Here is a 24,397-nt window from a genome sequence, read left to right as displayed (position 1 = left end):
CGTATGGAATAATACAGTTCCTGATTTTTTCTGATTTACTTATTTCACTTCGTATCATGTTATCAAGATCCCACCATTTTGCTGTAAATGTTCCGATGTCATCATTTCTTATGGCTGAGTAGTATTCCATAGTGTATATGTGCCACATCTTCTTTATCCAATCATCTATTGATGGGCTTTTTGGTTGTTTCCATGTCCTGGCCACTGTGAACAATGCTGCAATAAACATGGGGCTGCATGTGTCTTTACGTATCAATGTTTCTGAGTTTTGGGGATATATACCCAGTAGAGGGATTGCTGGGTCATAAGGTAGTTCTATTTTCAGTTTTTTGAGGAACCACCATACTTTCTTCCATAATGGTTGTACTACTTTACATTCCCACCAACAGTGTATGAGGGTTCCTTTTTCTCCACAGCCTCTCCAACATTTGCTATTACCTGACTTGCTAATAACAGCTAATCGAACAGGTGTGAGGTGGTATCTGTTTTGATTTGCATTTCTCTAATAGCTAAAGAACCAGTTGACTTCCTGCTTCCTACTGCTCTCAACAGCTGAAGGATTGGGGGATATTAAGCTATGAACGCCTGTGTTCACTTCTCTAGCAGCACGACTGTTCCTCTGGAAATGATGCTTTCTGAAGGAAGCCAATTCTTTATTGTGACATCTCTCCTGGCTCCTCCATTCCTTCTTCTTAGCTTTACTAAGTAGCTGATACTCAGAACTAACAAAAATCAGGAAAAAGAGATAAAAATAATAAGTAGATTGATGGATAGATGGATTTATTAACTGCCTTTATTTATAGAGGCATTTACTTGTTTCATTTTAAGTTATACGCTGTACAGTTTCTAATCCTTGGCATTGTTACATTATCTCTAACCTCAACAGGAAGGTATTAATGTTCCATTTCAGAGGTGGTAAAACTGAGGCTGAAAGAGGTTGAGTTAAGGAAGAGAGAAGGATTAGAACCCGGGCCTATCTGACTGTAAGGCTGTTGTCTCCTTCTCTGCACCCCTGGGGTGCTCCATGCCTTTCAGTGGATTCTGTAGACTTCTGTAGGGGAAGGAAGAGCATTGATTAGGAGTCTGTTTCTGGATGGAGCCCAGACACTGACAGCTGTCTTAATGATCTCCAAATGGCCTGTGGTTGACTCTCTCTCATCTTCATGTTATTTTTATTTTTATTTTTTTATTTATTCATTTTTAGAGAGGAGAGAGACAGAAAGGAAGAGAGAGGAGAGAGAGACAGAGAGAGAGAAGGGGGGAGGAGCTGGAAGCATCAACTCCCATATGTGCCTTGACCAGGCAAGCCCAGGGTTTCGAACCGGCAACCTCAGCATTTCCAGGTCGATGCTTTATCCACTGCGCCACCACAGGTCAGGCTCATCTTCATGTTATTCGCCCACAGAACAGATGTTCTTTACCACACTTTTGTTTTGTTCTGTTTTTTTAATATGTTGACTCTAAACTCATGGAGATAGAAAATCTCCTTAAATTAGAAAAGATGAAACTCAGAATAAAGTCTGTTTCAGAGACAGGTTCATGTAGAGGTTGGTTTTCTGAAAAGTGATCCCAAAATGGCAGAGCCTTGGTTGTCAAACTTTATTTCCTTTACATTTTTATTTCCATCTCACAAATGCCCTTCTGCACTCTGTGAACTATGAATGTCAGTGACATAGAGAACCTCAAACAACTTCCTCAGAGCTCTTTTAAGGGGGCCAGCCCTACTGTGGTTTCTGCCAAGCTCACTGCAAGGCTCTTGTTAAGTAAACATCCTGACTTGGATACCAGAGAGTGTGTGGTTGGAGGAAGGGTTGAGGTTGGAGGGAATATTTTATGTAGAAATCTTGACTAAAGTTGTTCTCTGTTCCACCAGTCATGATCCACCCTTGAGCACCTTGTACTGACCACATGCTGCCCTCTCTGTCTGCACTCGTCCTGCCCTTTAATCTTGGCCTTAGCTTACAGTGAGTGATGTTGCAATTTGCCCTATTTCCTGCAGAAAGATTATCACTAAACCACACCAGCAAAATTCTTCTCAATACTCAGTTCAGGAAAAGCTGCCCCACTGGTGACTGGTATGTTTCCTTTTAGGAATACCGGGAATCATGGTGCTGATTTTCCTTCCTTGTGTTTGCTGCAAGAAACTACTAACCTAAAAATAAAAGGCCTTTCAAAGTGAAAGGCAACAATAAGCACTTACGATGCCTGACCGGGCAGTGGCGCAGTGGCTAGAGCGTCGGACTGGGATGCGGAGGACCCAGGTTCGAGATCCCGAAGTTGCCAGCTTGAGCACGGGCTCATCTGGTTTGAGCAAAAGCCCACCAGCTTGGACCCAAGGTCACTGGCCCGAGCAAGGGGTTACTCGGTCTGCTGAGGGCCCACGGTCAGGGCACATATGAGAAAGCAATCAATGAACAGCTAAGGTGTCGCAATGCGCAATGAAAAACTAATGATTGATGCTTCTCATCTCTCTGTTCCTGTCTGTCTGTCCCTGTCTATCCCTCTCTCTGACTCTCTCTCTCTGTCTCTGTAAAAAAAAAAAAAAAAAAAAAAAAAAGCACTTATGGAGATCAATAAAAATAATTATTTAGGAACCACTGATTCAGGCAGAAACCCAAATAGTGTTTGGATTAGGGGACAGAGGTCATGGGTATGTATCAGAGAACGAGGAGGAACGAGTCTAGCTGTACAAAGAAGGCATTGCCATTGGCACAGAGAACATAACATAAGGACGTTCATTCTAAAGAGTGGTTTCAATAACTGCTTTCTTGTGATCTTTGCAAACAGTTCTTTGGGACACAACGTTTCCCTAGGCCCAGTCTACAGGTTAGTTTGCCCTATTTTAGCAAGAGCTGAGGCATGATGGGTCCAGGCAGTACCCTGGCAGGGCAGCTCTGGCTCCGTTCATATTATTGTTTCCATACACGTACCGTAGGACTCACAAATTCTGCTCCCAGGTATATACAATATATGCCCAGAGAGAGCTGCTAATTGGATTTATTTAATGTCATTCTCCAAAGAGTTTGTGACTGGAGAATATGAGACCAAACTCTTAAACGTCCCAGCTCTCATTAAAGAAATGTTACATAGGAAGCATGTGAAACTGAAGCACTCTCTGTTCCCTTAAATCCCAACCATCTGTGTGTGGACAGTCAGAATTTTGAATGAATTGAGGACTTTTCATGGTAATGGGACTTTATTTTCTAATTGCTTTATGAGTTGTCACTCCCTGAAATAGATTTCTTTACTGAGCATACATTTGCCAAGCACACCCTGTGTTCGGGACCCTCTGATGGTGCTGTGAGAGAAGTTGGGAGGAGGGGCAGAAAGTGGGTGCCCAGATGGATGTTCCTGGGGAGCAGGCGACAGGAATGTGGCAGAGGATCAAGAGTCACATTCTCAGGATATAGCAACAGAAAGAGACAGGAAGCTTGTTCCAAGCAGCACTAGAGGATTCTGTTTATCTTGCTTAATGTAATTTATTATTCTTTCCATCTGTGGAAATAATCGAAGTTGGCTAAAATGGCATTCAAATTATGCCCATGAAGAAGGCCAGACGCAACTAACCTCCCAGAACAGTCTCATTTGAATCTCGATGAACCTATCAGATACTCTGCATTTTATAACTCCCGTTTGAATCTCGGTGAACCTATCAGATATTCTGCATGTTATAACTCCCGTTTGAATTCATGCTCAGTACCAGTTTTCTCAGTTGGCCTTTCTTGCCCTTTCTTTTTATTATTTATCTACCTTTGAAAATAAAGAAATAGAAAATTACTCTGTTGGAAAAACTCACCTTTCCAAAAGTGAGTTTTCAAAACATTCTGAGCACTCCTAGATATCCCCACCAGGTAATACAATTGACAGAGTTTTAGGTTGGAGAGAAAAAAATGACAGTAATACATAATATTTATTGAGTACCTACATACCAGACAATGCTGCAAAGAGCTGAGATGCAATATCTTATTTAATACTTAAAGCAACCTTCAAGTAAGTCTATCTTCTCTGTGTTACAGGAGATCAGACTTAAAGGCTTAGAAAAGTAAAGGAATGTCCTCAGTGTCATGCAGGTCACTAATTTTGGAGCATGGATCAGTACTGTGGCTGGTCCACAAAAATTCAAGGACTTTGTGATAGTTGCTGTATCTGTAAGCCCTTCAAGCGTTTGGAAGACACTCCATAAATATTTTTTGAATGAGTAAATGAATGACTATTTGGCTACAGAAGCTAGTCTCTAGCCAGTAGGTAGAAGAATCACACAGCTAATGGGTAATGTCCCTCCACTACAGACTCTGGGCTTGAGTTCCATCTGGTATGGAGGTGTCTTCTTTCAGAAATGAGTGGTGTAGCAGAGATAGTATCTCATGTCCCAGACGAACTAGGCACTAATTTTGGCTCTCCTGTTGTATGACTTTGGGCCTATCATCCTCATGCCTTTATGAACTTCAGAAGTCTTTCTTCCAAAATGAAGCCCCTAAGAGTAACTCTAAGTTCTCTCCCAAATCTAACAGCTTGTCATTCACAAGAATTTCACACTAAAGAAATTTATCTTCTGAATGAACCACTCCAGGGACAAACCCCAAATGGTATCAAGAGCTGTGGAAAGAGAAACATTCCCATTTTTTATTTTGCATTTGGTCTTCTCTCTTTCTCTAGATTCCCTGACATACATTGTGGGTTTTTTCTTTTATTTCCCCCCATTTTTCAACTTGTAATTTGACATAATTTTTTTTATGTGAAAAAAGGTTAGAATAATAGCACAAAGGATTTCTGAGTGCCCATTATTTAGTTTCCCCAAATGTTACCATCTTTCATGCCACAGTGAAATGATCATTATTAAGAAAGTTATTGTTAACAAAATACTCTTATCTGATCTATAGTCCTCAAGTTCGCCAGTTGTTCTACAAATGTTCTTTTCTGATCTAGAATGAAATCCAGGTTCATGTGGTCTTGTTCTGCCCTAATATGGAACAAATTCTCAGTCTGTTTTTGTCTTTTATGCCACTGACCCATTTAAAGAGTACTGCTCAGGAATTTTTTAGAACGTCCCTCAGTTTGGGTTTGTCTGATCTTTTTTTGTGTGTGTGTGTGCGCATGTTTGTGCGTACGTGCGTGTGTGCATGTGTGTGTTTCTGAAGTTAGAAGCAGAGAGGCAGTCAAACAGACTCCCGCATGTGCGGGACCAGGATCCACCTAGCATGCCCACTAGGGGGCGATGCTCTGCCCATCTGGGGCCAGAGCCATTCTAACGCCTGAGGCAGAGGCCATGGAACCATCTTCAGTGCCCGGGCCAACTTGGCCCCAGTGGAGCCTTGGCTGCGGGAGGGGAAAAGAGAGACAGAGAGGAAGGAGAGAGGGAAGGGTGGAGAAGCTGATGGTCACTTCTCCTGTGTGCCCTGACTGGGAATTGAACCCAGGACTTCCACACATTGGGCCGACACTCTACCACTGAGCCAAACGGCCCGGGCCTGGGTTTGTCTGATCTTGACTGAATCAGGTTATGCACTTTTAGCCAAGAATATCAGAGAAGTGATTTTATTTCCTTTTGAGTGAACCTCAACAGCAGCTACATGATGTCAACTTTGAGCTAACTTTGATAACTCTCTCTGTTTTTTAATACTCTAGACATTTCATCTGAAAAAGACAGTGATAATACTACCTGCCTCAGAGGGTTGTTGTGAATATTAAATGGGGGGAAAAATGACATATAAAGCACTTAACACTATTCTTGGGACATAGTAGGACTTAGCTGTAATAATAATTATAATTATATAAATTTCATATTAAAAATATACTATTTTATATCTAAATATGAAGATTATATAAATAATATAAATGATTTATTATTAAATCATCTTTCTTTTCTTTTAAAAGCATATCAAACAATTTGGAAATTGTTTTGGCAGAAATGGGAGTTCCTCATGGGCTGGATTTGGGGCATGTGCTGGCTTTGTGTTCACTGCCACAGCTGAGCCACCTGAAGTCAGAGAATCCCAGTGGGCTCAGAGGATCACAGCCCTCAGCATTTCCCTATAAGGGCAGCAAGTGTAACTAAAGTGTCATTTGAGTGTTTGGCTATTGTACACTCAGTGGCAGGGGACATGTCTATTCAGCCCTGAATCTGGCCTACAAGATGTCAGGTAACCTTTTCAAGACCATGGGATTTTAATAGACTTTGAAGTGAAGTTACTAAATATCATGTTTTAACCTGGGTAACACATGCCATCAATGTACAAATCTGGGTTTTACAAGTGACCTCTGAAGAGAGTGTTTATTTAGCAAACTGCAGACTGATTGGCATGTAGGTCTTCTGCAATATTTTTGTTAGTCTGTGAATAATAGGCCGTCCAATAAACTGGGGAACAATTTTTTTTTCATTTTCTGTTGCATGAGGTTTTAGAACTGTTTCTATATATTTCTGCATCGCTGATTCCAAATCTGAAATCCGTTTTTTGGTGCATACTCTCATTTTTATGCAATTTTAATTTTTTTTGTTACACTTAATGGCATGCATTGGTTTTTAAATTGGAGTTAAAGGGCAACAACTCTTGGATTGAACATAACCACAAGGCAACTAATGTTTTACAAACATCACTTTTACATAATTGTAGTTCTTTTAAAATGAAAAAAATTGTTATCTGATAAAAACACCCTCTTCTTTTGTTTTAAGATTGAATCATGGCTTCTTTGAGTAGGCGTAAATATAAGAGTAGTCCTGACACCTTCTGTTATACATGTGGCTGTTACACACTTCAACATCAAAGGCGCAATATTTCATCATTTGTGACACGTGCATATATTGCCTATTTTTAGCGGTTCCAATTGCTTATTCATCTCATCTGCAAGAAGATTATAATGACATAAAAATTGTCCTTGACTTTCTGAAGTATGAGGAGCATAACTGGATCATTTGTGTGGGTCTTAAAATGGTAAATTTCCTGCTAGGACAACAGAGAGGTTTCACATAGTATCCCTGCTTTCTGTGTTTGTGGGACAGCCGAGCTCGGGAGAAACACTGGACACAGAAGGAGTGGCCGAAATGTGAAGCTCTGGAAGTAGGGATGCAAAATATTGTGGATGAACCTGTAGTTAATTGATACAGAATCATTTTTCCCTCACTTTACATCAAACTTGGCTTAATGAAGCAGTTTGTTCAGGCTTTGAATAGAGAAAGTGAATGCTTTCAACATATTATTTCTGCTTTTTCTGCCTTGTCTTTCGAGAAGATAAAAGCAGGTGTATTCGATGGACCTCAAATTCAAACCCATATACGTGATGAAGAATTTGCCAGGAAGATGAATAAGGAGGAGAAAGCAGCATGGCAGTCTTTTGGGGCAGTTACAAAGAACTTCCTTGGCAACAAAAAAGCAGAAAACTATGCACTTTTGGCTCAAAGGATGCTGTTGGCTTTCCGCGACATTGTATGTAACGTGAGTATTAAGATTCACTTCCTGAACAGTAACCTTTATAAATTTCCTGAAAATCTTGGAGCTGTTAGTGATGAGCAGACTACTGCTGGAGCACCAAACAAGATTGTCCTGAACAAGTACAGCTAGTGCTCAACTTACGACCACGGTTGGTTCCGACAGACCAGTCGTAACACGATTTGGTCATAAGTTGAGTAGGCTATATGTACAGTACTGTGAAATGATGTTATAAAAATCTTTAAGTCATATTTTATCATAATTTTCTTTCATTATTGTTATATATCATAATTTTCTTTGTTCATTTTATGCCATTTGTATCATCTCTACACCATTTTGTTTCTTATTTTTACATTCATCAGGTTTAAGTAAAACACTGCATTACCAGTACAACTAGTTTAATATTGGCAAAGACAATTTCCTCTTGGTAGACATCTTGGGAGGGGTTTGATGAAAAATATCCAAGACACAAAGCACAAATTGCTGTACTGAGTCTGGGACAACAGTTGAAATGGTGCAGCGGAGATGGTGGTGCTGCTGGAAGCTGGTCCGCACTGTCGTTCGCCCAGTTGGGCAACGCTTGTGCTACCAGATGAGGAGCAATTGTGGCTAGTGATTGTGGTCGTAAAGTCAAATTGTCATAAGTTGCATAGGTCGTAAGTGGATCAATATTTGTACACAAACGCAAGAGCTACAAACGCAAATTTTTGCCTGAATAGAATTTAAATAAGTTTTGTGCAAATTTTATGATTAAAATAAGTGTTTTAATATGTTCTATTTCTAAATTGTAGACAAATTTTGATGCAATCATATCTTTTAGTGTATTAATGTATTTATTGCATTATATAAATTATTATATTTTCACAAAAATGATGCCCAAGAAGACATTCTACTTCATTATGTTAAACTAAATGTGGAAAATCGTACAATAAGCTGAAAACCTAAAATCTTGAATTGCAAAAAAACTGTAGCTAACAGAGAAAAACTGTCAGATTTGAGATCAGCACACTCGAATTAGGTAAGAACAAGTGTTTTTGTGGATGCAACAAAAGTTTTGTTCCCCAGTGTAGGCTAGCATAACCTGGTACTCTTTTTCTTCTCTTTTTTAAAGAACATTCTCTATTGGAAGTCCTAGCCTTACTTAGTCAATTAACCTTTCCCTGTTCAGATCTCCTCTCCTGAGGAAAAAACCATCAAAATCCAAAGCAGCATTGAAGTGTGTCCTGCCTGCTCCAGACCTCAGTCCCCTCCTGTTGTAATCTCCTGTAAGTCAGACATAGAACCTTACTCCCAGTCAACTGCAGGGAGTGCGATGCGCAAGCATGCAGTCACTGTGCTTCTCCAGAAATGAGCTCTGCCTCTGTGGCAGAGAGAAAAGAGAGACGGCAGGCCCCTCTTCCTGCCAGATGCCAGCCTCATTTCCCTCAAGACAAGCAAGGGGCACCCAGCTAAGGGGAGATGCCAGGGAAGTGTTTTGTGTACACAGTTTGAAATTTAAGGGAGAATATCATAAAAAGAATGTGGGGAGGGGTATGCAGCATAATCAAATGTCAAAATAATCTGGAGAAGTTTTCTTTCAACATATGTACCCTGATTTATCAATGTCACTGCATTAAATTTAATAATAATAAAAAACATGTTAAAAAAAGAATGTGGGATTTTGTGTAATATATGTGGAGTTATAATCACATAAGACTTTGATTTCTATGAGCCCCAATTTCCATATTTGTCCATTGTAAATTACATTACCCATATTTCAGTTGTTTTTGCTTTGTAACAAACCACACTCAAAATATAATGGTTCAGGCCCTGGCTGGTTGGCTCAGTGGTAGAGCATCAGCCTAGCGTGCAGGAGTCCCGGGTTCGATTCCCGGCCAGGGCACACAGGAAAAGCGCCCATCTGCTTCTCCCCCCTCCCCCCCTCCTTCCTCTCTGTCTCTCTCTTCCCTCCCTCAGCCAAAGCTCCATTGGAGCAAAGTTGGTCTGGGTGCTGAGAATGGCTCTGTGGCCTCTGCCTTAGGCGCTAGAATGGCTCTGGTTGCAACAGAGCGATGCCCCACATGGGCAGAGCATTGCCACCTGGTGGGCATGCTGGGTAGATCCCGGTCAGATGCATGCAGGAGTCTGTCTGACTGTCTCCCTGTTTCCAACTTCGGGGGGGGGGGAAATATATATATATATAATGGTTCAATACAATGATTTTTTTTACTACTTTTAAATGATTCTGTTGGGTGGATCTCAGCCGGCTGGTGGTTCTGCTGGTTTGGTCAGATACACAGGCTGCTGCATTTAGCAGGAAGCTCCACTGGAGCTGGAATACTCTATGGTAGTCTCTTATCCTCCACAGCCTCTTCCGCATGGTGTCTCAACACTTAATAATTTATCCTGAGCTTTTCTCATGGCAACCAAATCTCAAGAGGACAAATCCAAAGTTTAAGCACTTATCTAACCTCTGTTTATATAGTGCTTGCTAATGTCCCTTGGTCAAAGCAAGTTACTTGGACAAGACCAGCTTCCATGTGAAAGTGGAATACACAAAGGTGTGCATACTGGGAAAGCTGGCTAATTGGTGACCACCTTGTAAGATTCTACCACAGCTAACTTGATTGGGTTTTTGTTTGTTTTGTCTTGTCTTGTTTTAGTGAGGGAGAGACAGAGAGACAGGAAGGAAGAGAGATGAGAAACATCAATTCATAGTTATGGCACCTTAGCTGTTCATTGATTGCTTCTCAGATGTGCCTTGACCCCTTGCTCAAGCCAGCGACCTTGGGCTTCAAGTCAGCGACCTTTGGGTTCAAGCCAGAAACCATGGGGTCATGTCTATGATCCTACCCTCAAGCCAGCGACCCTGTGCTCAAGCTGGAGGATCCTGCACTTAAGCTGGTGACTTCAGAGTTTCAAACCTGGGTCCTCAGTGGCACAGGTCAATGCTCTATTTATTGTGCTACCACCTGGTCAGGCTTTACTGGGTTTTTGTGCTGATTAAATAGTCTGGCATTTGCAAGATACTTGATAAATATCATCTGTTATTACTAAGACATAAGCTTCCAAATTAATCTCCAGGACCAGTATTTTCTATTTTACTTATAAATATACAAGGGAAGAAAATTAACCTGCTTTATTGTCTCGTTAGTATATTATTCTGCAGAAGTAGAACTGTAGACCTTTTTCCTTCACACTCAATTATGCCACCTAATAGATATTCTATGATTATTGAAAATACAGCCAAGAGGTGGTTCAATATTCTGATTTTGGAAAAGCAAAACATCTTTTTATAGTCTCATTAAAAATGGCCTTGAAACCAAAATTAAAAATTTGAACATCTGCATTCTTCCAATGATTTCTCTAAACCTAAAGTTTTGAGTCCTTATTTCTAACTATAACTCTCCTACTATTTTGCTATTTGATTATTTTTCCCTATATCAGTTATATCAAGGTCACTATAAATATTTCAATAATAAAGTAACAAATTAGTCATGCTTTAGCCATAGCTCTTTTTTTTTCTAATTTTTAAACATTTAAAAAAATTTATTTAGAAAATTAAATTTAACAGGGTAACATTGATCAATAAGAGTACACAGGTTTTAGGTAAATGCTTCTATAGCATTTGAACTGTTGATTATGTTGTGTATCCATCACCCAAAGTCAAATCATTTTCTGTAACCTTATATTTGTCTCTCTTTGCACCTCCCCTTCCCTCTCCCTCATGTCACTCCCTTATACCCCCCTCCCCCTCGTAACCTCTTCACTTTTATCTATGTCCATGAATCTCAATTTTATATCCCACCTATGTGTAAAATCATATAGTTCTTAGCTTTTTCTAATTTACTTATTTCATTCAGTATAATGATCTCAAGGTCCATCATGTTGTCATAAATGTCACCATCTCATCATTTCTTATGGCTGAGTAGTATTCCATAGTATGTATGTACCACATCTTCTTTATCCAACTTTCTATCAAGGAATACTCTGGTTGTTTCCATGTCTTGGCCACTGTGAACAATGCTGTGATGAACATGGGGGTGCATGTGTCTTTATGTACCAGTGTTTTTGAGTTTTGGAGATATATACCCAGTAGGGGGATTGCCTGGTCATATGGCAGTTCTATTCTTAATATTTTGAAGAACTAGTATACTTTCTTTCATAATGGTTGTACGATACTGCTCACAAAAATTAGGGGATATTTCAAAATGAATATGAAGCAGTAAAATATCCCCTAATTTTTGTGAGCAGTATAATTTGCATTCATGGATTGGAAGAATCAACATTGTTAAAATGGCTATATTACCCAAAGCAATATACAAATTTAATGCCATAGCTCTTCTCCTTCACAAAAACACATGAAACAATGCATTGTTTAGCAGAGGCATGGACATAGTGTGGTGGCATATACCATATTTCCCCATGTATAAGATGCTCCCATGTATAAAATGCACCTTAATTTTGTGGCCTGAAATTTGGAAAAAAATATATTACATAAAGTTATTAAACTCAAGTTTTATTCATTATAAAATTCATACAACTCCTCATCCATGTAAAAAAGCAGGAAATGCAAGTAAAAAAAATCTTCAACCACTGTATAAGATGTACCGTTTTTAAACCCCAAAGTTTTGAGAAAATGGTGTGTCTTATACATGGGAAAATATGGTACATGTTCACCCCAGTCTGGGCACTAGAATCCTGACTGTCATGTAAATGAATCCACCAGTCCAGATATCTCTGCATAACAAAACCTAGAAGAGTTCTAAAACCTGGGACTTTTTGAAGATGGCAAAATAATTTTTGAGAATGATTGTCCTAAGACTCTGAATACATATATGTGTGTATACAAACACACACACACACATAACATTTCATGTATAACAACAAAAAATATCATGGAGAGTTATGTTATTATCTTGTAGGGTGAAAATACTTAGCCAGTGGCGTTTGGTGAGTGTTTCTTTTCTTCTTGAATTTTGAGCTCTGTGGATTCTGGCCTATAAATCTCAGGCTTACTTACACTGAAAGGCTATGATTTTGGGGCCCTTAATTCCTACGGCAAGACATTTCTGGTCTGTCCTCTGAGACTTGTGATCATCTTTTTGCAGTCCATGCACGCCTGTCTCCCTGCCACTGTAGCTCTACCTGACCTTCTGTATCCTGTGTGTGTTTCTGCTTGCACAGCCATGGGGAAGATAATTTATTCTCTTTCCTTTTACAAGAAAAATAACTTCCTGCTTGGGATCCAAACACAAAATGTGCATCCTTTGGCAGCAAGTTGACTGTCACAAACAAGTCCTGTGGAAGCCCTCTACGCGCCTCTTTCATCACAGCTGTGCAGGTGCTCCCGTTAACTCACGTTAACTCGCGACACCCACTATGCTGTCTGGGCTGCAAGAGCAGGACACAGAAATATTAGATGTGGGTCAATTCGGTCTCAGAATTGACTTATCCCTTTCTTACTGAAGTTTTGGTGCTACTTTCATAAAAACCCATGATTTACTTTATTCCTACGAGTCACTGAACTTTCTGTCTTTAATGTATGTATAGAAATGAATAAGGAAATTCTTTTCAAAACTGGAAAATCATTGGCCAAGAAGATATATGTTTTCCTTTGTTTCATCATCACACAAGCCTAGTACCAATTTATGCATTTTCTTAAAGCAAAAGAACATTGATAAATTTTCACCTTATTTTTATAAAGGTACATAGAATAATCTGAGATAATCTCAATTGTGTTGTAGTAACAACCACCCCCAAATTTTAGTGATTGAATAAGGTTTATTTCTCACTCAGGCTACGACTTAATGTGGGACAGCTGGGGACCTCTGGGCATAAGGGTCACTCAAGGACCCAGACTGGCAGAGGCTTCATCTGTCTGGACTTGGGCTTTCATGATCACCCACGCAAGGCAGTGGGAATGTGGCAATTTTTGCGCTGGGTCTTAAAGCTTTTTGCCAGAAGTGGCATGTCACTTTACTCACAGTTTACTAGCTAAAGCAAGTCATGTGGCCAAGACTATCCTTAAAAGGGGAGAAGTCCAAACCTCTCATGTTCTCTGTGGGAGAAAAACTAAAATATGTGTGAACAGCTCCAGCCACTGCCGCATTTTAATAATCAGCCTCACCAGAAATCAAAGTAGTCTTATTTGACAAAAAAAAAATATCAGCGCTAGCCCTGGCCGGTTGGCTCAGCGGTAGAGCGTCGGCCTAGCGTGCGGAGGACCCGGGTTCGATTCCCGGCCAGGGCACACAGGAGAAGCGCCCATTTGCTTCTCCACCCCTCCGCCGCGCTTTCCTCTCTGTCTCTCTCTTCCCCTCCCGCAGCCAAGGCTCCATTGGAGCAGAGATGGCCCAGGCGCTGGGCATGGCTCTGTGGCCTCTGCCTCAGGCGCTAGAGTGGCTCTGGTCGCAATATGGCGACGCCCAGGATGGGCAGAGCATCGCCCCCTGGGGGGCAGAGCACCGCCCCTGGTGGGCGTAGCCGGGTGGATCCCGGTCGGGCGCATGCGGGAGTCTGTCTGACTGTCTCTCCCTGTTTCCAGCTTCAGAAAAATGAAAAAATATATATATATATATCAGCGCTGTAAAGTAGTGGTGTATGGTCACTCTCTTATACTGATTATGCAGTTTTTCTGAAAAGCAATTTGAAATATCTATCAGGAGCCTCAAAAACTATTCATAACCGTTGGAACTGATATATGTACACTTTCACAATCTAACTTCTTAAGAGTAAAAATTGGAAATACCAAAATATCTAAAACAGAGAAGTTGGTAGCACACACAATGGACTACTATGTAGCCACCAGAAAGGATATTTTTAAAGAATTTATAATGGCATGCCAAAAATTCAAGATTTAATGTTAAGTCAAAACTATTGTGGTACAATAGTTTTTCAATATTAACTCATTAAAAATATTAATAAGAATTATCTCTGGCTGGTGCAATGAAGGTTTTTGTTCTTCACTTTCTAAAATAAACTTGTACATTTTTAAAGAAAAATATAGCAACTCAAAAAATATATATTACAGTTCTGTGTCATAGCCTCATTGAAGTGTAATTTATATACCTTAACATTCAGCTGTATAAACTATACAGTTATATGTGTTTTAGCAAATATATACAGTCATGCAGCTATCGTCACATTCAAAAATTAAAATACTTCCAATGCCCTAGACAGTTCTCTCATGTCCTCTGTGGTCCATCCCTGCTTTCCTCACCCCACCTTCGGCCCTTCAGTTGGTTTTCTGCAGCTGTTATAGGTTTGCGTTAACTAAGTTTCATATCAATGGGTCTATATAAAATGTTGTCTTCTATGTATGTCTGTCTTTTACTTAGTGTGACGGTTTTGAGATTCATTCATATTGTTACATGTGTCAGTAATTCATTCCTTTTCATTACCAAGTAGCCTTCTATAGTATGGAAACCCCATGTTTTGTTTACCCATACATCAGTTGATGGACATTTGAGTTGTTTCCAGATTTTGGCAATTATGAAGAATGCTGCAATACATTTGCATAAAAATCTTTATGTGGACATATACTTTTAGTTTCCTAGGAGTGGAATTTCTGGGTGATATGGGAAGTATAATTTTAATTTTTTTTTTTAATTTTTCTAAAATGAGAAATGAGGAGGCAGATAGACTCCTGCATGGGCCCGATGGGGGTTCACCTGGCATGCCCAGTAGGGGGCAATGCTCTGCCCATCTGGGCCGTTGCTCTGTTACAACCAGAGCCATTCTAGCATCTGAGGCGGAGGCCATGGAGCCATCCTCAGCGCCCGGGCCAGCTTTGCTCCAATGGAGCCATGGCTGCAGGAGGAGAAGAGAGAGATAGAGAGAAGGGATAGGGGGAAGGGTGGAGAAGCAGATGGGAGCTTCTCCTGTGTGCCCTGACAGGGAGTTGAACCCGGGATTTCCACATGCCAGGCTGATGCTCTACCACTGAGCCAACCGGCCAGGGCCAGTACAATTTTAATTTTTAAAGAAACTTCCAGATGATGTATTGTAGAATTGTTCATCTGAAGCCTGTATAATTTTATTAACCATTGTCACCTTAATAAATTCAATAATAAAATTTAAAGAAAAGAAACTGCCAAGCTGTTTCCCCATGTGGCTATACCATTTTGCATTGCCATCAGCACTGTAAGAGCGTTCTAGTTTTCTCACATTCTTGCAAAAATGAGAAGTACAGGTATTAGTCTTTTTAACTTTAGCTATTCTAGTGGGTTAAAAATAAATTGCACTTGGACAGTTCACTCACAGGCATTTAGTTGGCATTCAGCATGGTGTGAGCTCCGTGCACACAGTAGCTAAAAACTGGAGTCTTGAGTTTCCACGATCATGTGGCTTCTGCACTCCAATTCAAAGTAAGTAAGTCTTCATCAGCTACCAGAAACTCCATCTCCTGCTTCCTATAGACTCAGGACGAATAAGATTCTTACAGTAAACCAGGGGTTGGGAACCTATGGCTCACGAGCCAGATGTGGCTCTTTTGATGGCTGCATCTGGCTCACAGACAAACCTTTTTTTTTTTTTTTTTTTTTTAAGAATATTAGTTTATTGCAACAGTTTTTTTTTTTATTCATCTTACAGAGGAGAGGGAGAGACAGAGAGAGAGAGGAGAGACAGAGAGAGAGAAGGGGGGAGGAGCTGGAAGCATCAACTCCCATATGTGCCTTGACCAGGCAAGCCCAGGGTTTCAAACCGGCGACCTCAGCATTTCCAGGTCGACGCTTTATCCACTGCGCCACCACAGGTCGGGCCAGACAAACCTTTAATAAAAAAAAAAATAACCTTAAAAATATAAAACATTCTCATGTATTACAATCCATTCATTTCCTACCGCTCATGTTCATGGTTGCGGGTGGCTGGAGCCAATCACAGCTGTCCTCCGGGACAACACCAAATTTTTATTGGATAATGCGTAAAGTACACAGGTCATTGTATGGTTCTCAAGGAATTACATTTTAAAATATGTGGTGTTCATGGCTCTCTCAGCCAAAAAGGTTCCCGACCCCTGCAGTAAACCAACATAGGCGACTCAATACAACCCGTGTACAAACTGACGAGAATAGGTATTTGTGCTTCTTTAAAATGTGTCTTTTGGGGGTGGAGGGTTGGAGATGGAATGATGCAAGATCTCCTCCTTTGTGTTCAAGGTAAGTAAGGAATAGTCATGCCACCGAAATTCTCTTTTTTCTTCCTTTTTTTGATTTGACAAGACAAAGTGTGGGCTGAGTTTATAATTACTTCTCGCTAACCACAAGGAAAGGAAGCAACTGCTCCAGTACTCATGGGAACCCTTGCCCTGGGATGAGCCTAGGGACAAGGGCTCTTTCTGTCTGACAGTGGCAAAGGGGGCACCCTGTGGGTGAGGGTTAGGTGCCGTGCACGGGAAAATGTGTTTTAGAATAAAAACTCCAATTTAGGTCTTCTCTTGATCAGCTGTGTGAACTCAGATGAGTCATTTATATTTCTCATTTCCTCATCCATAAAGTGAGTACACTAACATGTGACCCGCCTGCCACACCCTAGGATACAGGCAGTACTGTAGCATCATATTTGTACCGCACTTCACAGTACAAAACTCGTATTTGTGTGCATTGTTGGTACACAGTACCTTTGTATTTTTCATCTTATCTTTTATCTTATGTGATCACCAAATAATACAGTGAGGTAGGAAAGAATAGTTATTATATCTATTTACAGATGACTAAATTGGGACTCAGATTGAAACCACTCAGTGAGTTTGTTGCAAAAGAAAGGCTTTTAATTCCCCTTCAAATAGATTATTATTTTCTGTTATAGTTCTTATATGCTTCGTGTTATGCTGTAACTGTTCGTGTTGTAATTGGAGTACAGCCACTCGATTCAGTCATGTATTGTCTGCAGCTGCTTTGGTGCTGCAAGGGCAGAGTGGAGCCATTGCCTCAGATATTTACTAGATGGCTCTATGAAAGTGTTTGCTAACCCCTGCTCGTTTAAACCCCCAACGACCCTGTGAAACTGGTTATTGTAGTACCCTATTTTGCGATAGAGGAAACAGAGGCATATAAATGTTGAGCAATCAGATCAAGTTCAAATAGTAAGTAAATGAGGAAGCTGAGCTTTCACCCCAGTAGTCTGGGTTCAAAACATATCCACTTAATCCCTTTTATCATCAACCTCTCTTACTCCTGCTGGGCTGTATTTCATTGAGTCAACAAACTTTCGTTTAGCAACTACATGTCCAGGCACCATCCCAGTGGGTAGGGAGAGGGTGGGACAAGATCCCTTGGAGCTCATCTTCCATCGCAGGAGATCGACAATCAATAAGCAAACAAATGAACAAACAGGATTGTTTTTGGAGAGAGAGGAAGCCTGTGAAATAAAAAGTAGGCCAGAGTGACACGGATAGGGAAGTAAGTGGAGGAAGGGCCGGGGGAGAAGTTGCCGGGAACTGAGTGCATGTGTTGAACATATTTTGACTGCGGCCTTCCCCAAGGCAAGGCCCTTGCTTGTTCTCTTTGTCTCTCCAGCCCCAGCCTCTGGCACAGATCAGGCTCTCAAACACGGTGGGAGTCCACGTCATCAGTCCTCTCATTTCCTGCTCTCCCACAGGCCTTTGCTTGCCCCTTCCTCGCGCCTTCTTCCACACCAGATTATGTGGTCACGATCTCAAACTGTGTCCAAAGTCCTGAACAGAGAGCGCCTCAAAAATAATTTCTAAATAACATTTACAATCAGCCATTGACCTGGAATCTTTTAAAAATAGCTATATAAGTTGAAATTTTAGTTCACACTGCCTGTGGTTCATCGTTTTCTCTCCCTTATCTAAGGTAATGGGAAGAAAGCCACAGTCATTTGCAACAAGAGGTCAGCATCCGCCCTCTGTGCGGCTCTGAGAGAGGCCAGTGGCATTTCCTCACTGCTGCTCCCTCTCCCTGGCCCTGGGCCCTGGTGAATTCAGCCTACTTGTGGGGGTTTGACTCCAACTGTAAGCCTAAGGTTATGTAGAAGGTGAGGAGGAGGGAGTGATCTCACAGGTAATACAGAAATAGGGTGGCCAATTAAAGGTTCATTACGAGTTGATACTGTAAACACACAGGAAATACAGCTTTCTAGGAATGGTTTAGGTGGAAAGCCCATGCGAGTGCCAAGCTAGCTAGCCCTTTGCAAGCTAAACAAACCCAGAGCCCCGTGATGCAGGATGGGCGGAATGATCGAACGCCTGGTGAGAATCTGACGTGGGCATTTCTAGCCCTGGCTCCTGGCCTGACCTTGTGCAACCTTTGCAATTGTCCTGGCCAGGGTGGCTTCACAGCACTTGTCCTCTCCAGCCACTGTCCATGTTGGCTGTACACAGCTCCACTCAGCTGGAAGGCGGCTGTGGCTGACCCTGCCCGCTGTGAGCACGCTGCTGTCCTCATTTGCCTTCATGGTTCTTTTGCCCTTATCTTCTTTGTTATCTCCTCTTGCTTACCCCTTTTTACTTCTTTACTCCCATGACTACAGTTTCACATTTGGAATGTCCTGCTGCCTAAAAGTGTTTCATTCTGGAGGTGAAACTTTTTCCATGAAAGGCTGGGGACAGATCTGCAGACTAGACAAAAGCTATTTGTGTGTGTATCATTTCCCTGGGGCTGCCACCGCCAACTGCCACAAATTGGGTGGCTTAAAACAACAGAAATGCATCCTCTCACAGTTCTGGAGGCCGGAAGTCTGAAGTCAAGGTTTTGGCAGGGACTTGTTCCTTCTGGAAGCTGGAGGGGAGACTCCGTTCTTGGTTGCCAGCAATCCTTGTCATTCTTTGGCTTGTAGCTGCATTAATTTAATCTCTGTTTCTGTCATCACACGTCCTTCTTCCCTGCTTGTGTCTCTGTGCCCCAATCTCCTCCCTTCCCTTTCTTTTATATGACACCAGTCACTGCATTTGGGACCCACCCCAATGCAGTATGACCTTGTCTTAACTTGATTATAATGACCCTATTTATAAATAAGGCCACATTCTCAGGTACCAGGGGTTAGGACTTGGACATATCTTTTTGGGGGGACTCAATTGAATACAATGCATGATGTGTTCTCTTTATTTAGCAATGTAACATCTTGTTTGGTCCATGTTATCCTGCCATCTGGCATGTGGACTGCAATTTAAAAGCTCACCTTCAGATGAGGAAGGTGAGATGAGATGTCAGGAGCCCCAAAAGTGAGATTGGTCTTATGACACCTTCCTGTAAACTGCAGATAAATAGAATAGGTTTGGTCCATATGTCTTCCTCTGCACATTTGACATAGAACTCCACCTTGCCAGGATTTTAGGCTGATTCCTTCTGCAACTTGCCCATTCTCACCTTTTATTTATTGAGCCACTAGCTCAGGGGTCGGGAACCTATGGCTCACGAGCCAGATGTGGCTCTTTTGATGGCTGCATCTGGCTCGCAGACAAACCTTTAATAAAAAAATAATAACCTTAAAAATAATATAAAACATTCTCATGTATTACAATCCATTCATTTCCTACCACTCATGTTCATGATTGCAGGTGGCTGGGGCCAATCACAGCTGTCCTCTGGGACAACACCAAATTTTTATTGGGTAATGCGTAACGTACACGGGTCATTGTATGGCTCTCATGGAATTACATTTTAAAATATGTGGTGTTCATGGCTCTCAACCAAAAAGGTTTCCAATCCCTGCACAAGGTAGTAGTATTGGTACTTTTTTCCTTGAAAACTCTGAGAGAAGCCTCTTATTGTAATTTTATTTATTTATTTATTTATTTATTCATTCATTCATTTTACAGAGGGCAGAAGGGGGCAGAGAGAGAGGGGGGGGAGAGAGGGAGACAGAGAGAAAGAGAGAGGAGCAGGAAGCATCAACTCCCATATGTACCTTGACCAGGCAATCCAGGGGTTTCAAACCAGTGACCTCAGCATTCCAGGTCGATGCTTTAACCACTGTGCAACCACAGATCAGGCCTTATTGCTACTTTAAATATAATGAACATGAAACTTAAGAAGGTTAAGCTTGAAAACACAACTTGCAAGTAGCACAGCTGAGAGCTGAAGTCGATGCTGTCGGTCCGGAATCATTCACTCTCTTTGGTTTGAACATTCATTCATGTATCCATCTGACTCAATAATTAAACACCACATACATGTTAGGCCTAGTGGTCAGGTAGGCAACCTGAGGGCCACGACCCCAAGTTTACACTACAGTGGTGGACCTCTGGAGGATGCACAGCAATTAACCACATGCAGTCAGGAGAAGAACATCCATGATGACTCCTTCTAGCCAAGCTAACCTGCCTGGAGTGCTGCTATTATTTTTAGCACGAGTGATGTGACCTCTTTTGTCATTTCGTACATCTTAGTGATCAGTGCAAGGAGTTTATTTTGAGAGTGCAAGGACTTTATCATTTAAGGTGCATTAGGATTCAGGCCTACTCACATCCCAGGGATCCAGCAGCTGCCATTCTGTTGCTAGCCTTTCTTTGGTTAAGTTCTCGAGACTACAAATCAGAGAGAGCACATCTCCATGTTAGTTGGATGGCTGTGCAGGGAAGTATACTTAAAAGAGAATATGATGGGGCTATGAAAATACCACTTGGTTTTACCGCATGGTTTACTATTTATGTCCCATAAATACAAGAGATTGTTAATTTCATTCATTTTACTACCGAAATACTTACAAAGGAGAGGAAGAAGGAGCTAAAAATTAGCCTGGGCTGGCAAATGGGTTGTATGCCATTGAGAGTGTTGTAATCTTCACTAGTGTGGTGGGCTCAGTAAAGCTGGGCTGGTCCTGGCTTGGCTGAAAGTGTTTGGAATAGGTCCAGTTGCACTGGGCAAGGAGAGGGCTGGGCAAGGCAGAGGAGAGCCTGCCGTCGGTGCCTTCCTCACAGCTGGAATGCCCAGCCTGCTCCTGAAGGATAACCCCCAACTTGGTTGAGGGTTCATTCCCATCTCAGAAACCTCTGAGAGCTGCTTGGGAAGTGGGAATCCAGTCTAAACAACCTCAGCCTGGTCTTCAAAGCCCTCCCTGGTCTGGCTTTTACCTTCTTATCCACGTCAGTTTTCTTCTGCACGCCCCACCTTCCACCCAGCCTGCGTGCGAGCCATCGCTGTTAGTCCGTCTCCCTGGGTATGCTCAGCACAGTCCAGCCTTTCAACCCAGCTCAGCCTCTTACTTCTCCTTCTGTCGTAGATCATAAAAATGAATATTATTAGTTTCCTCAACCCTTTGGAATGTGACTTTTCATTTTCTTTTTTCAAGAGGTGAAGTTTTCCCCCACCGCTTGCTTGGGCCAGAAGGCTGTAGCAGAGAGATACAATACAAGCACTGAAGCCAAGCCTTGAGAGGCTTTACATGCTTTTGTTCACTTGCTATGGAACCCTGCTGTCACCATGGGAAGAAGACCAGGCTACTCCTGAGGAGATACATTCAGATCAGGCGGCCTGTCTCAACCTGACAGCCATCCGGCCACTCACGAACCCACCAGAGGGTTGCAAATGCTGGAGTGCGTGATGAGTGCTGACACTGAAGTCAGCCAAGCCTGGTGCAGCAGACAGTCACCTAATGTGTAGACAGGCAAGCAAACAGAAATGCGTGGGGATGGGCTAATATACAGCCAGAGAAAACAATACATCCTGGAATTTTCTTTCCATTCATCCAACAAACATACACTGAAAACCTTCTATGTGACTTGATCTGTGCTAGACATTGGGGATTTAAAGTGAACACAGACTACCTCCAAGGAGTTTTCATTTCCTTCTGTCTGTGTCTTTGATGTTCTGTTCTTTCAAGACAGTCAAATCCCATCTCCTGGATGTCTTCCGAGAGCTTCCCAGTCAGAATAAATCTCCCTCTTTCCCAACCTCAAGCAACCTGGGTTCTTTCACTTGGACTGCTGCTGCAAGACTCGCCCCTTGCTCTCTCTCTGTCTAGTGTGCTCTTGAATCTATATCCTCCTCGTGAGTTTTCTGAACGCAGATCATAATATGCCTCTCTGAGTAAATATTTTAATTGGCTTTCTGTCAGCCCCATGACAAAGTCCCAAATCCACCTCTGTGCTCTGACCCCTGCACTCCAGCCTAATCTTGCACCATTCCTGGGCTCACACTGTATATGGTTTAATTGTACATAGTCCACCTTTGCAAGAATGCTCTCTCCACTTGGGTCTGCCTGCCTGTTAAGCTGCTATTTACTCCCACTGCCCAACCTTCTAAAGAGAATTGATCACTCCTGACTTCTGTGCCTTGTAATAATGTTATTGTGCACTATTGTAATTTGTTTACAGATCTAAGGTCAAATATTTGTTAATTCAAAGCCTAGGCCTTAAACATTAATTTTATCTGTATATCTAGCTAGCTAGCCCTTAGGTAAAGTCTTTTTACTTAGGCAATACTAAATAAGTGTTTTTTTTTTTTTAGAAGTGGGCAAAAAATGAGTTGAGGAAAGAGTGAAGACTGCCATTACAGTTCCCCACACTCTGCCTGGAAACGGCAATGAGTCAGTCATTCTCTAGAGCACATGTCCACTGTCTTTGTTCAATTAAAGTGTCTTTATTGACTAAAAGGACACTGGTTGGGAGATAAGGAAGAGAATCAAAAGTGACTTAGAGAAGACAGGAAGAAGTATCAGATTGACAGTCTAAAAGCTGAGCATTAATCTGTCTAATTTTGTAGGACTTTTAAGAATCTGACCCATGAGGTCCAGTCTCTTTTTTTTAAAAGATTTTATTTATTGATTCAGGGGGTGGGGAGGTTGGTGGAGCAGGAAGCATCAGCTCATAGTAGTTGCTTCCGAAATGTGCCTTGACCAGGCAAGCCCAGGGTTTCAAACTGGCAACCTCAGCGTTCCAGGTCAATGCTTTATCCACTGCGCCACCACAGTGGTCTCTATGTTTTTATAAAAAGAATTCTAATATTTTTTAATGTTTCTGAAAATATCATTGTGGGTCTGCTTGGGCCATGATCAGGAGTGGTGAAAATAGCATAAAGAGGCCCTGGCCGGTTGGCTCAGCGGTAGAGCGTCGGCCTGGCGTGCGGGGGACCCGGGTTCGATTCCCGGCCAGGACACATAGGAGAAGCGCCCATTTGCTTCTCCACCCCCATCCCCTCCTTCCTCTCTGTCTCTCTCTTCCCCTCCCGCAGCCAAGGCTCCATTGGAGCAAAGATGGCCCGGGCGCTGGGGATAGTTCCTTGGCCTCTGCCCCAGGCGCTAGAGTGGCTCTGGTTGCGGCAGAGCGACCCCCTGGAAGGGCAGAGCATCTCCCCCTGGTGGGCAGAGCATCGCCCCTGGTGGGCGTGCCGGGTGGATCCCGGTAGGGCGCATGCAGGAGTCTGTCTGACTGTCTCTTTCCGTTTCCAGCTTCAGAAAAAGAAGAAGAAGAAGAAGAAAAAAAGAAAATATCATAAAGAGGACCTATTTTATCCCAGCAACATTTCCTGTTTATTCTCATCACCCGTCCCTGAGTCTTTCACACCACACTCTTCCTGGCATTGTGTCCTCTCCAGCACCGCACCACCCCAGAAAACTGACCCTCAGCCCAGAGGATGTTTTTCCTTCTCTCTCAGTTCTCTGTACTCCTCTCCTTCCTAGTTCTTTTGATCTGAAGCATTTGAGATGCTGTTTTGGGGCGATTGTCATCAGTTTGGCTTAAATAAATTCCTATAAAAATTCTCTACGGGTTTGGATGTTCTTACGTCAACAGAAGATTAGATGAGATAATATATATTTTTTACAGTTTAATTTCAAATTGATTTTATATTAGTTTCGGGTGTATATCACAGTGGTTAGACAACCATACCTTACATAGTGTTCTCCTTGAAATTTCCAGTACCAAACTGTCACTGTACATGGTTATCGCAATATTAATGACTGCATTCCCTTTGCTGTACTGACCTCCGGTGACTATTTTGCAACTACCAATTTGTACTTCTTCTTCCCTTCACTTCTTTCATCCAGTTTCCCAATACTCCTCCCCTCTGGCAACCACCAGTCTGCTCTGT

General features: G+C 41.9%; 1 long non-coding RNA gene across 2 annotated transcripts in view; it reads left to right on the top strand.

Moving 5' to 3' along the window:
* Positions 1-24,068, top strand: part of LOC136312222 (uncharacterized) — a 68,453-nt gene extending 44,385 nt beyond the window's left edge. For both annotated transcript variants that reach the window (XR_010726908.1, XR_010726909.1), the window contains exons 2-3: positions 7,227-7,430; positions 23,757-24,068. This is a non-coding gene — a long non-coding RNA (uncharacterized lncRNA). The remainder of the gene's footprint in view (positions 1-7,226; positions 7,431-23,756) is intronic.
* The last annotated feature ends 329 nt before the right edge of the window (positions 24,069-24,397 follow it).

Source organism: Saccopteryx bilineata, chromosome 8, assembly GCF_036850765.1.
Source record: "Saccopteryx bilineata isolate mSacBil1 chromosome 8, mSacBil1_pri_phased_curated, whole genome shotgun sequence".
NCBI classification, from domain to species: domain Eukaryota; kingdom Metazoa; phylum Chordata; class Mammalia; order Chiroptera; family Emballonuridae; genus Saccopteryx; species Saccopteryx bilineata.
The sequence above is the reverse complement of the archived record's forward strand: the minus strand, read 5'-3'. Positions and strand labels throughout refer to the sequence as shown.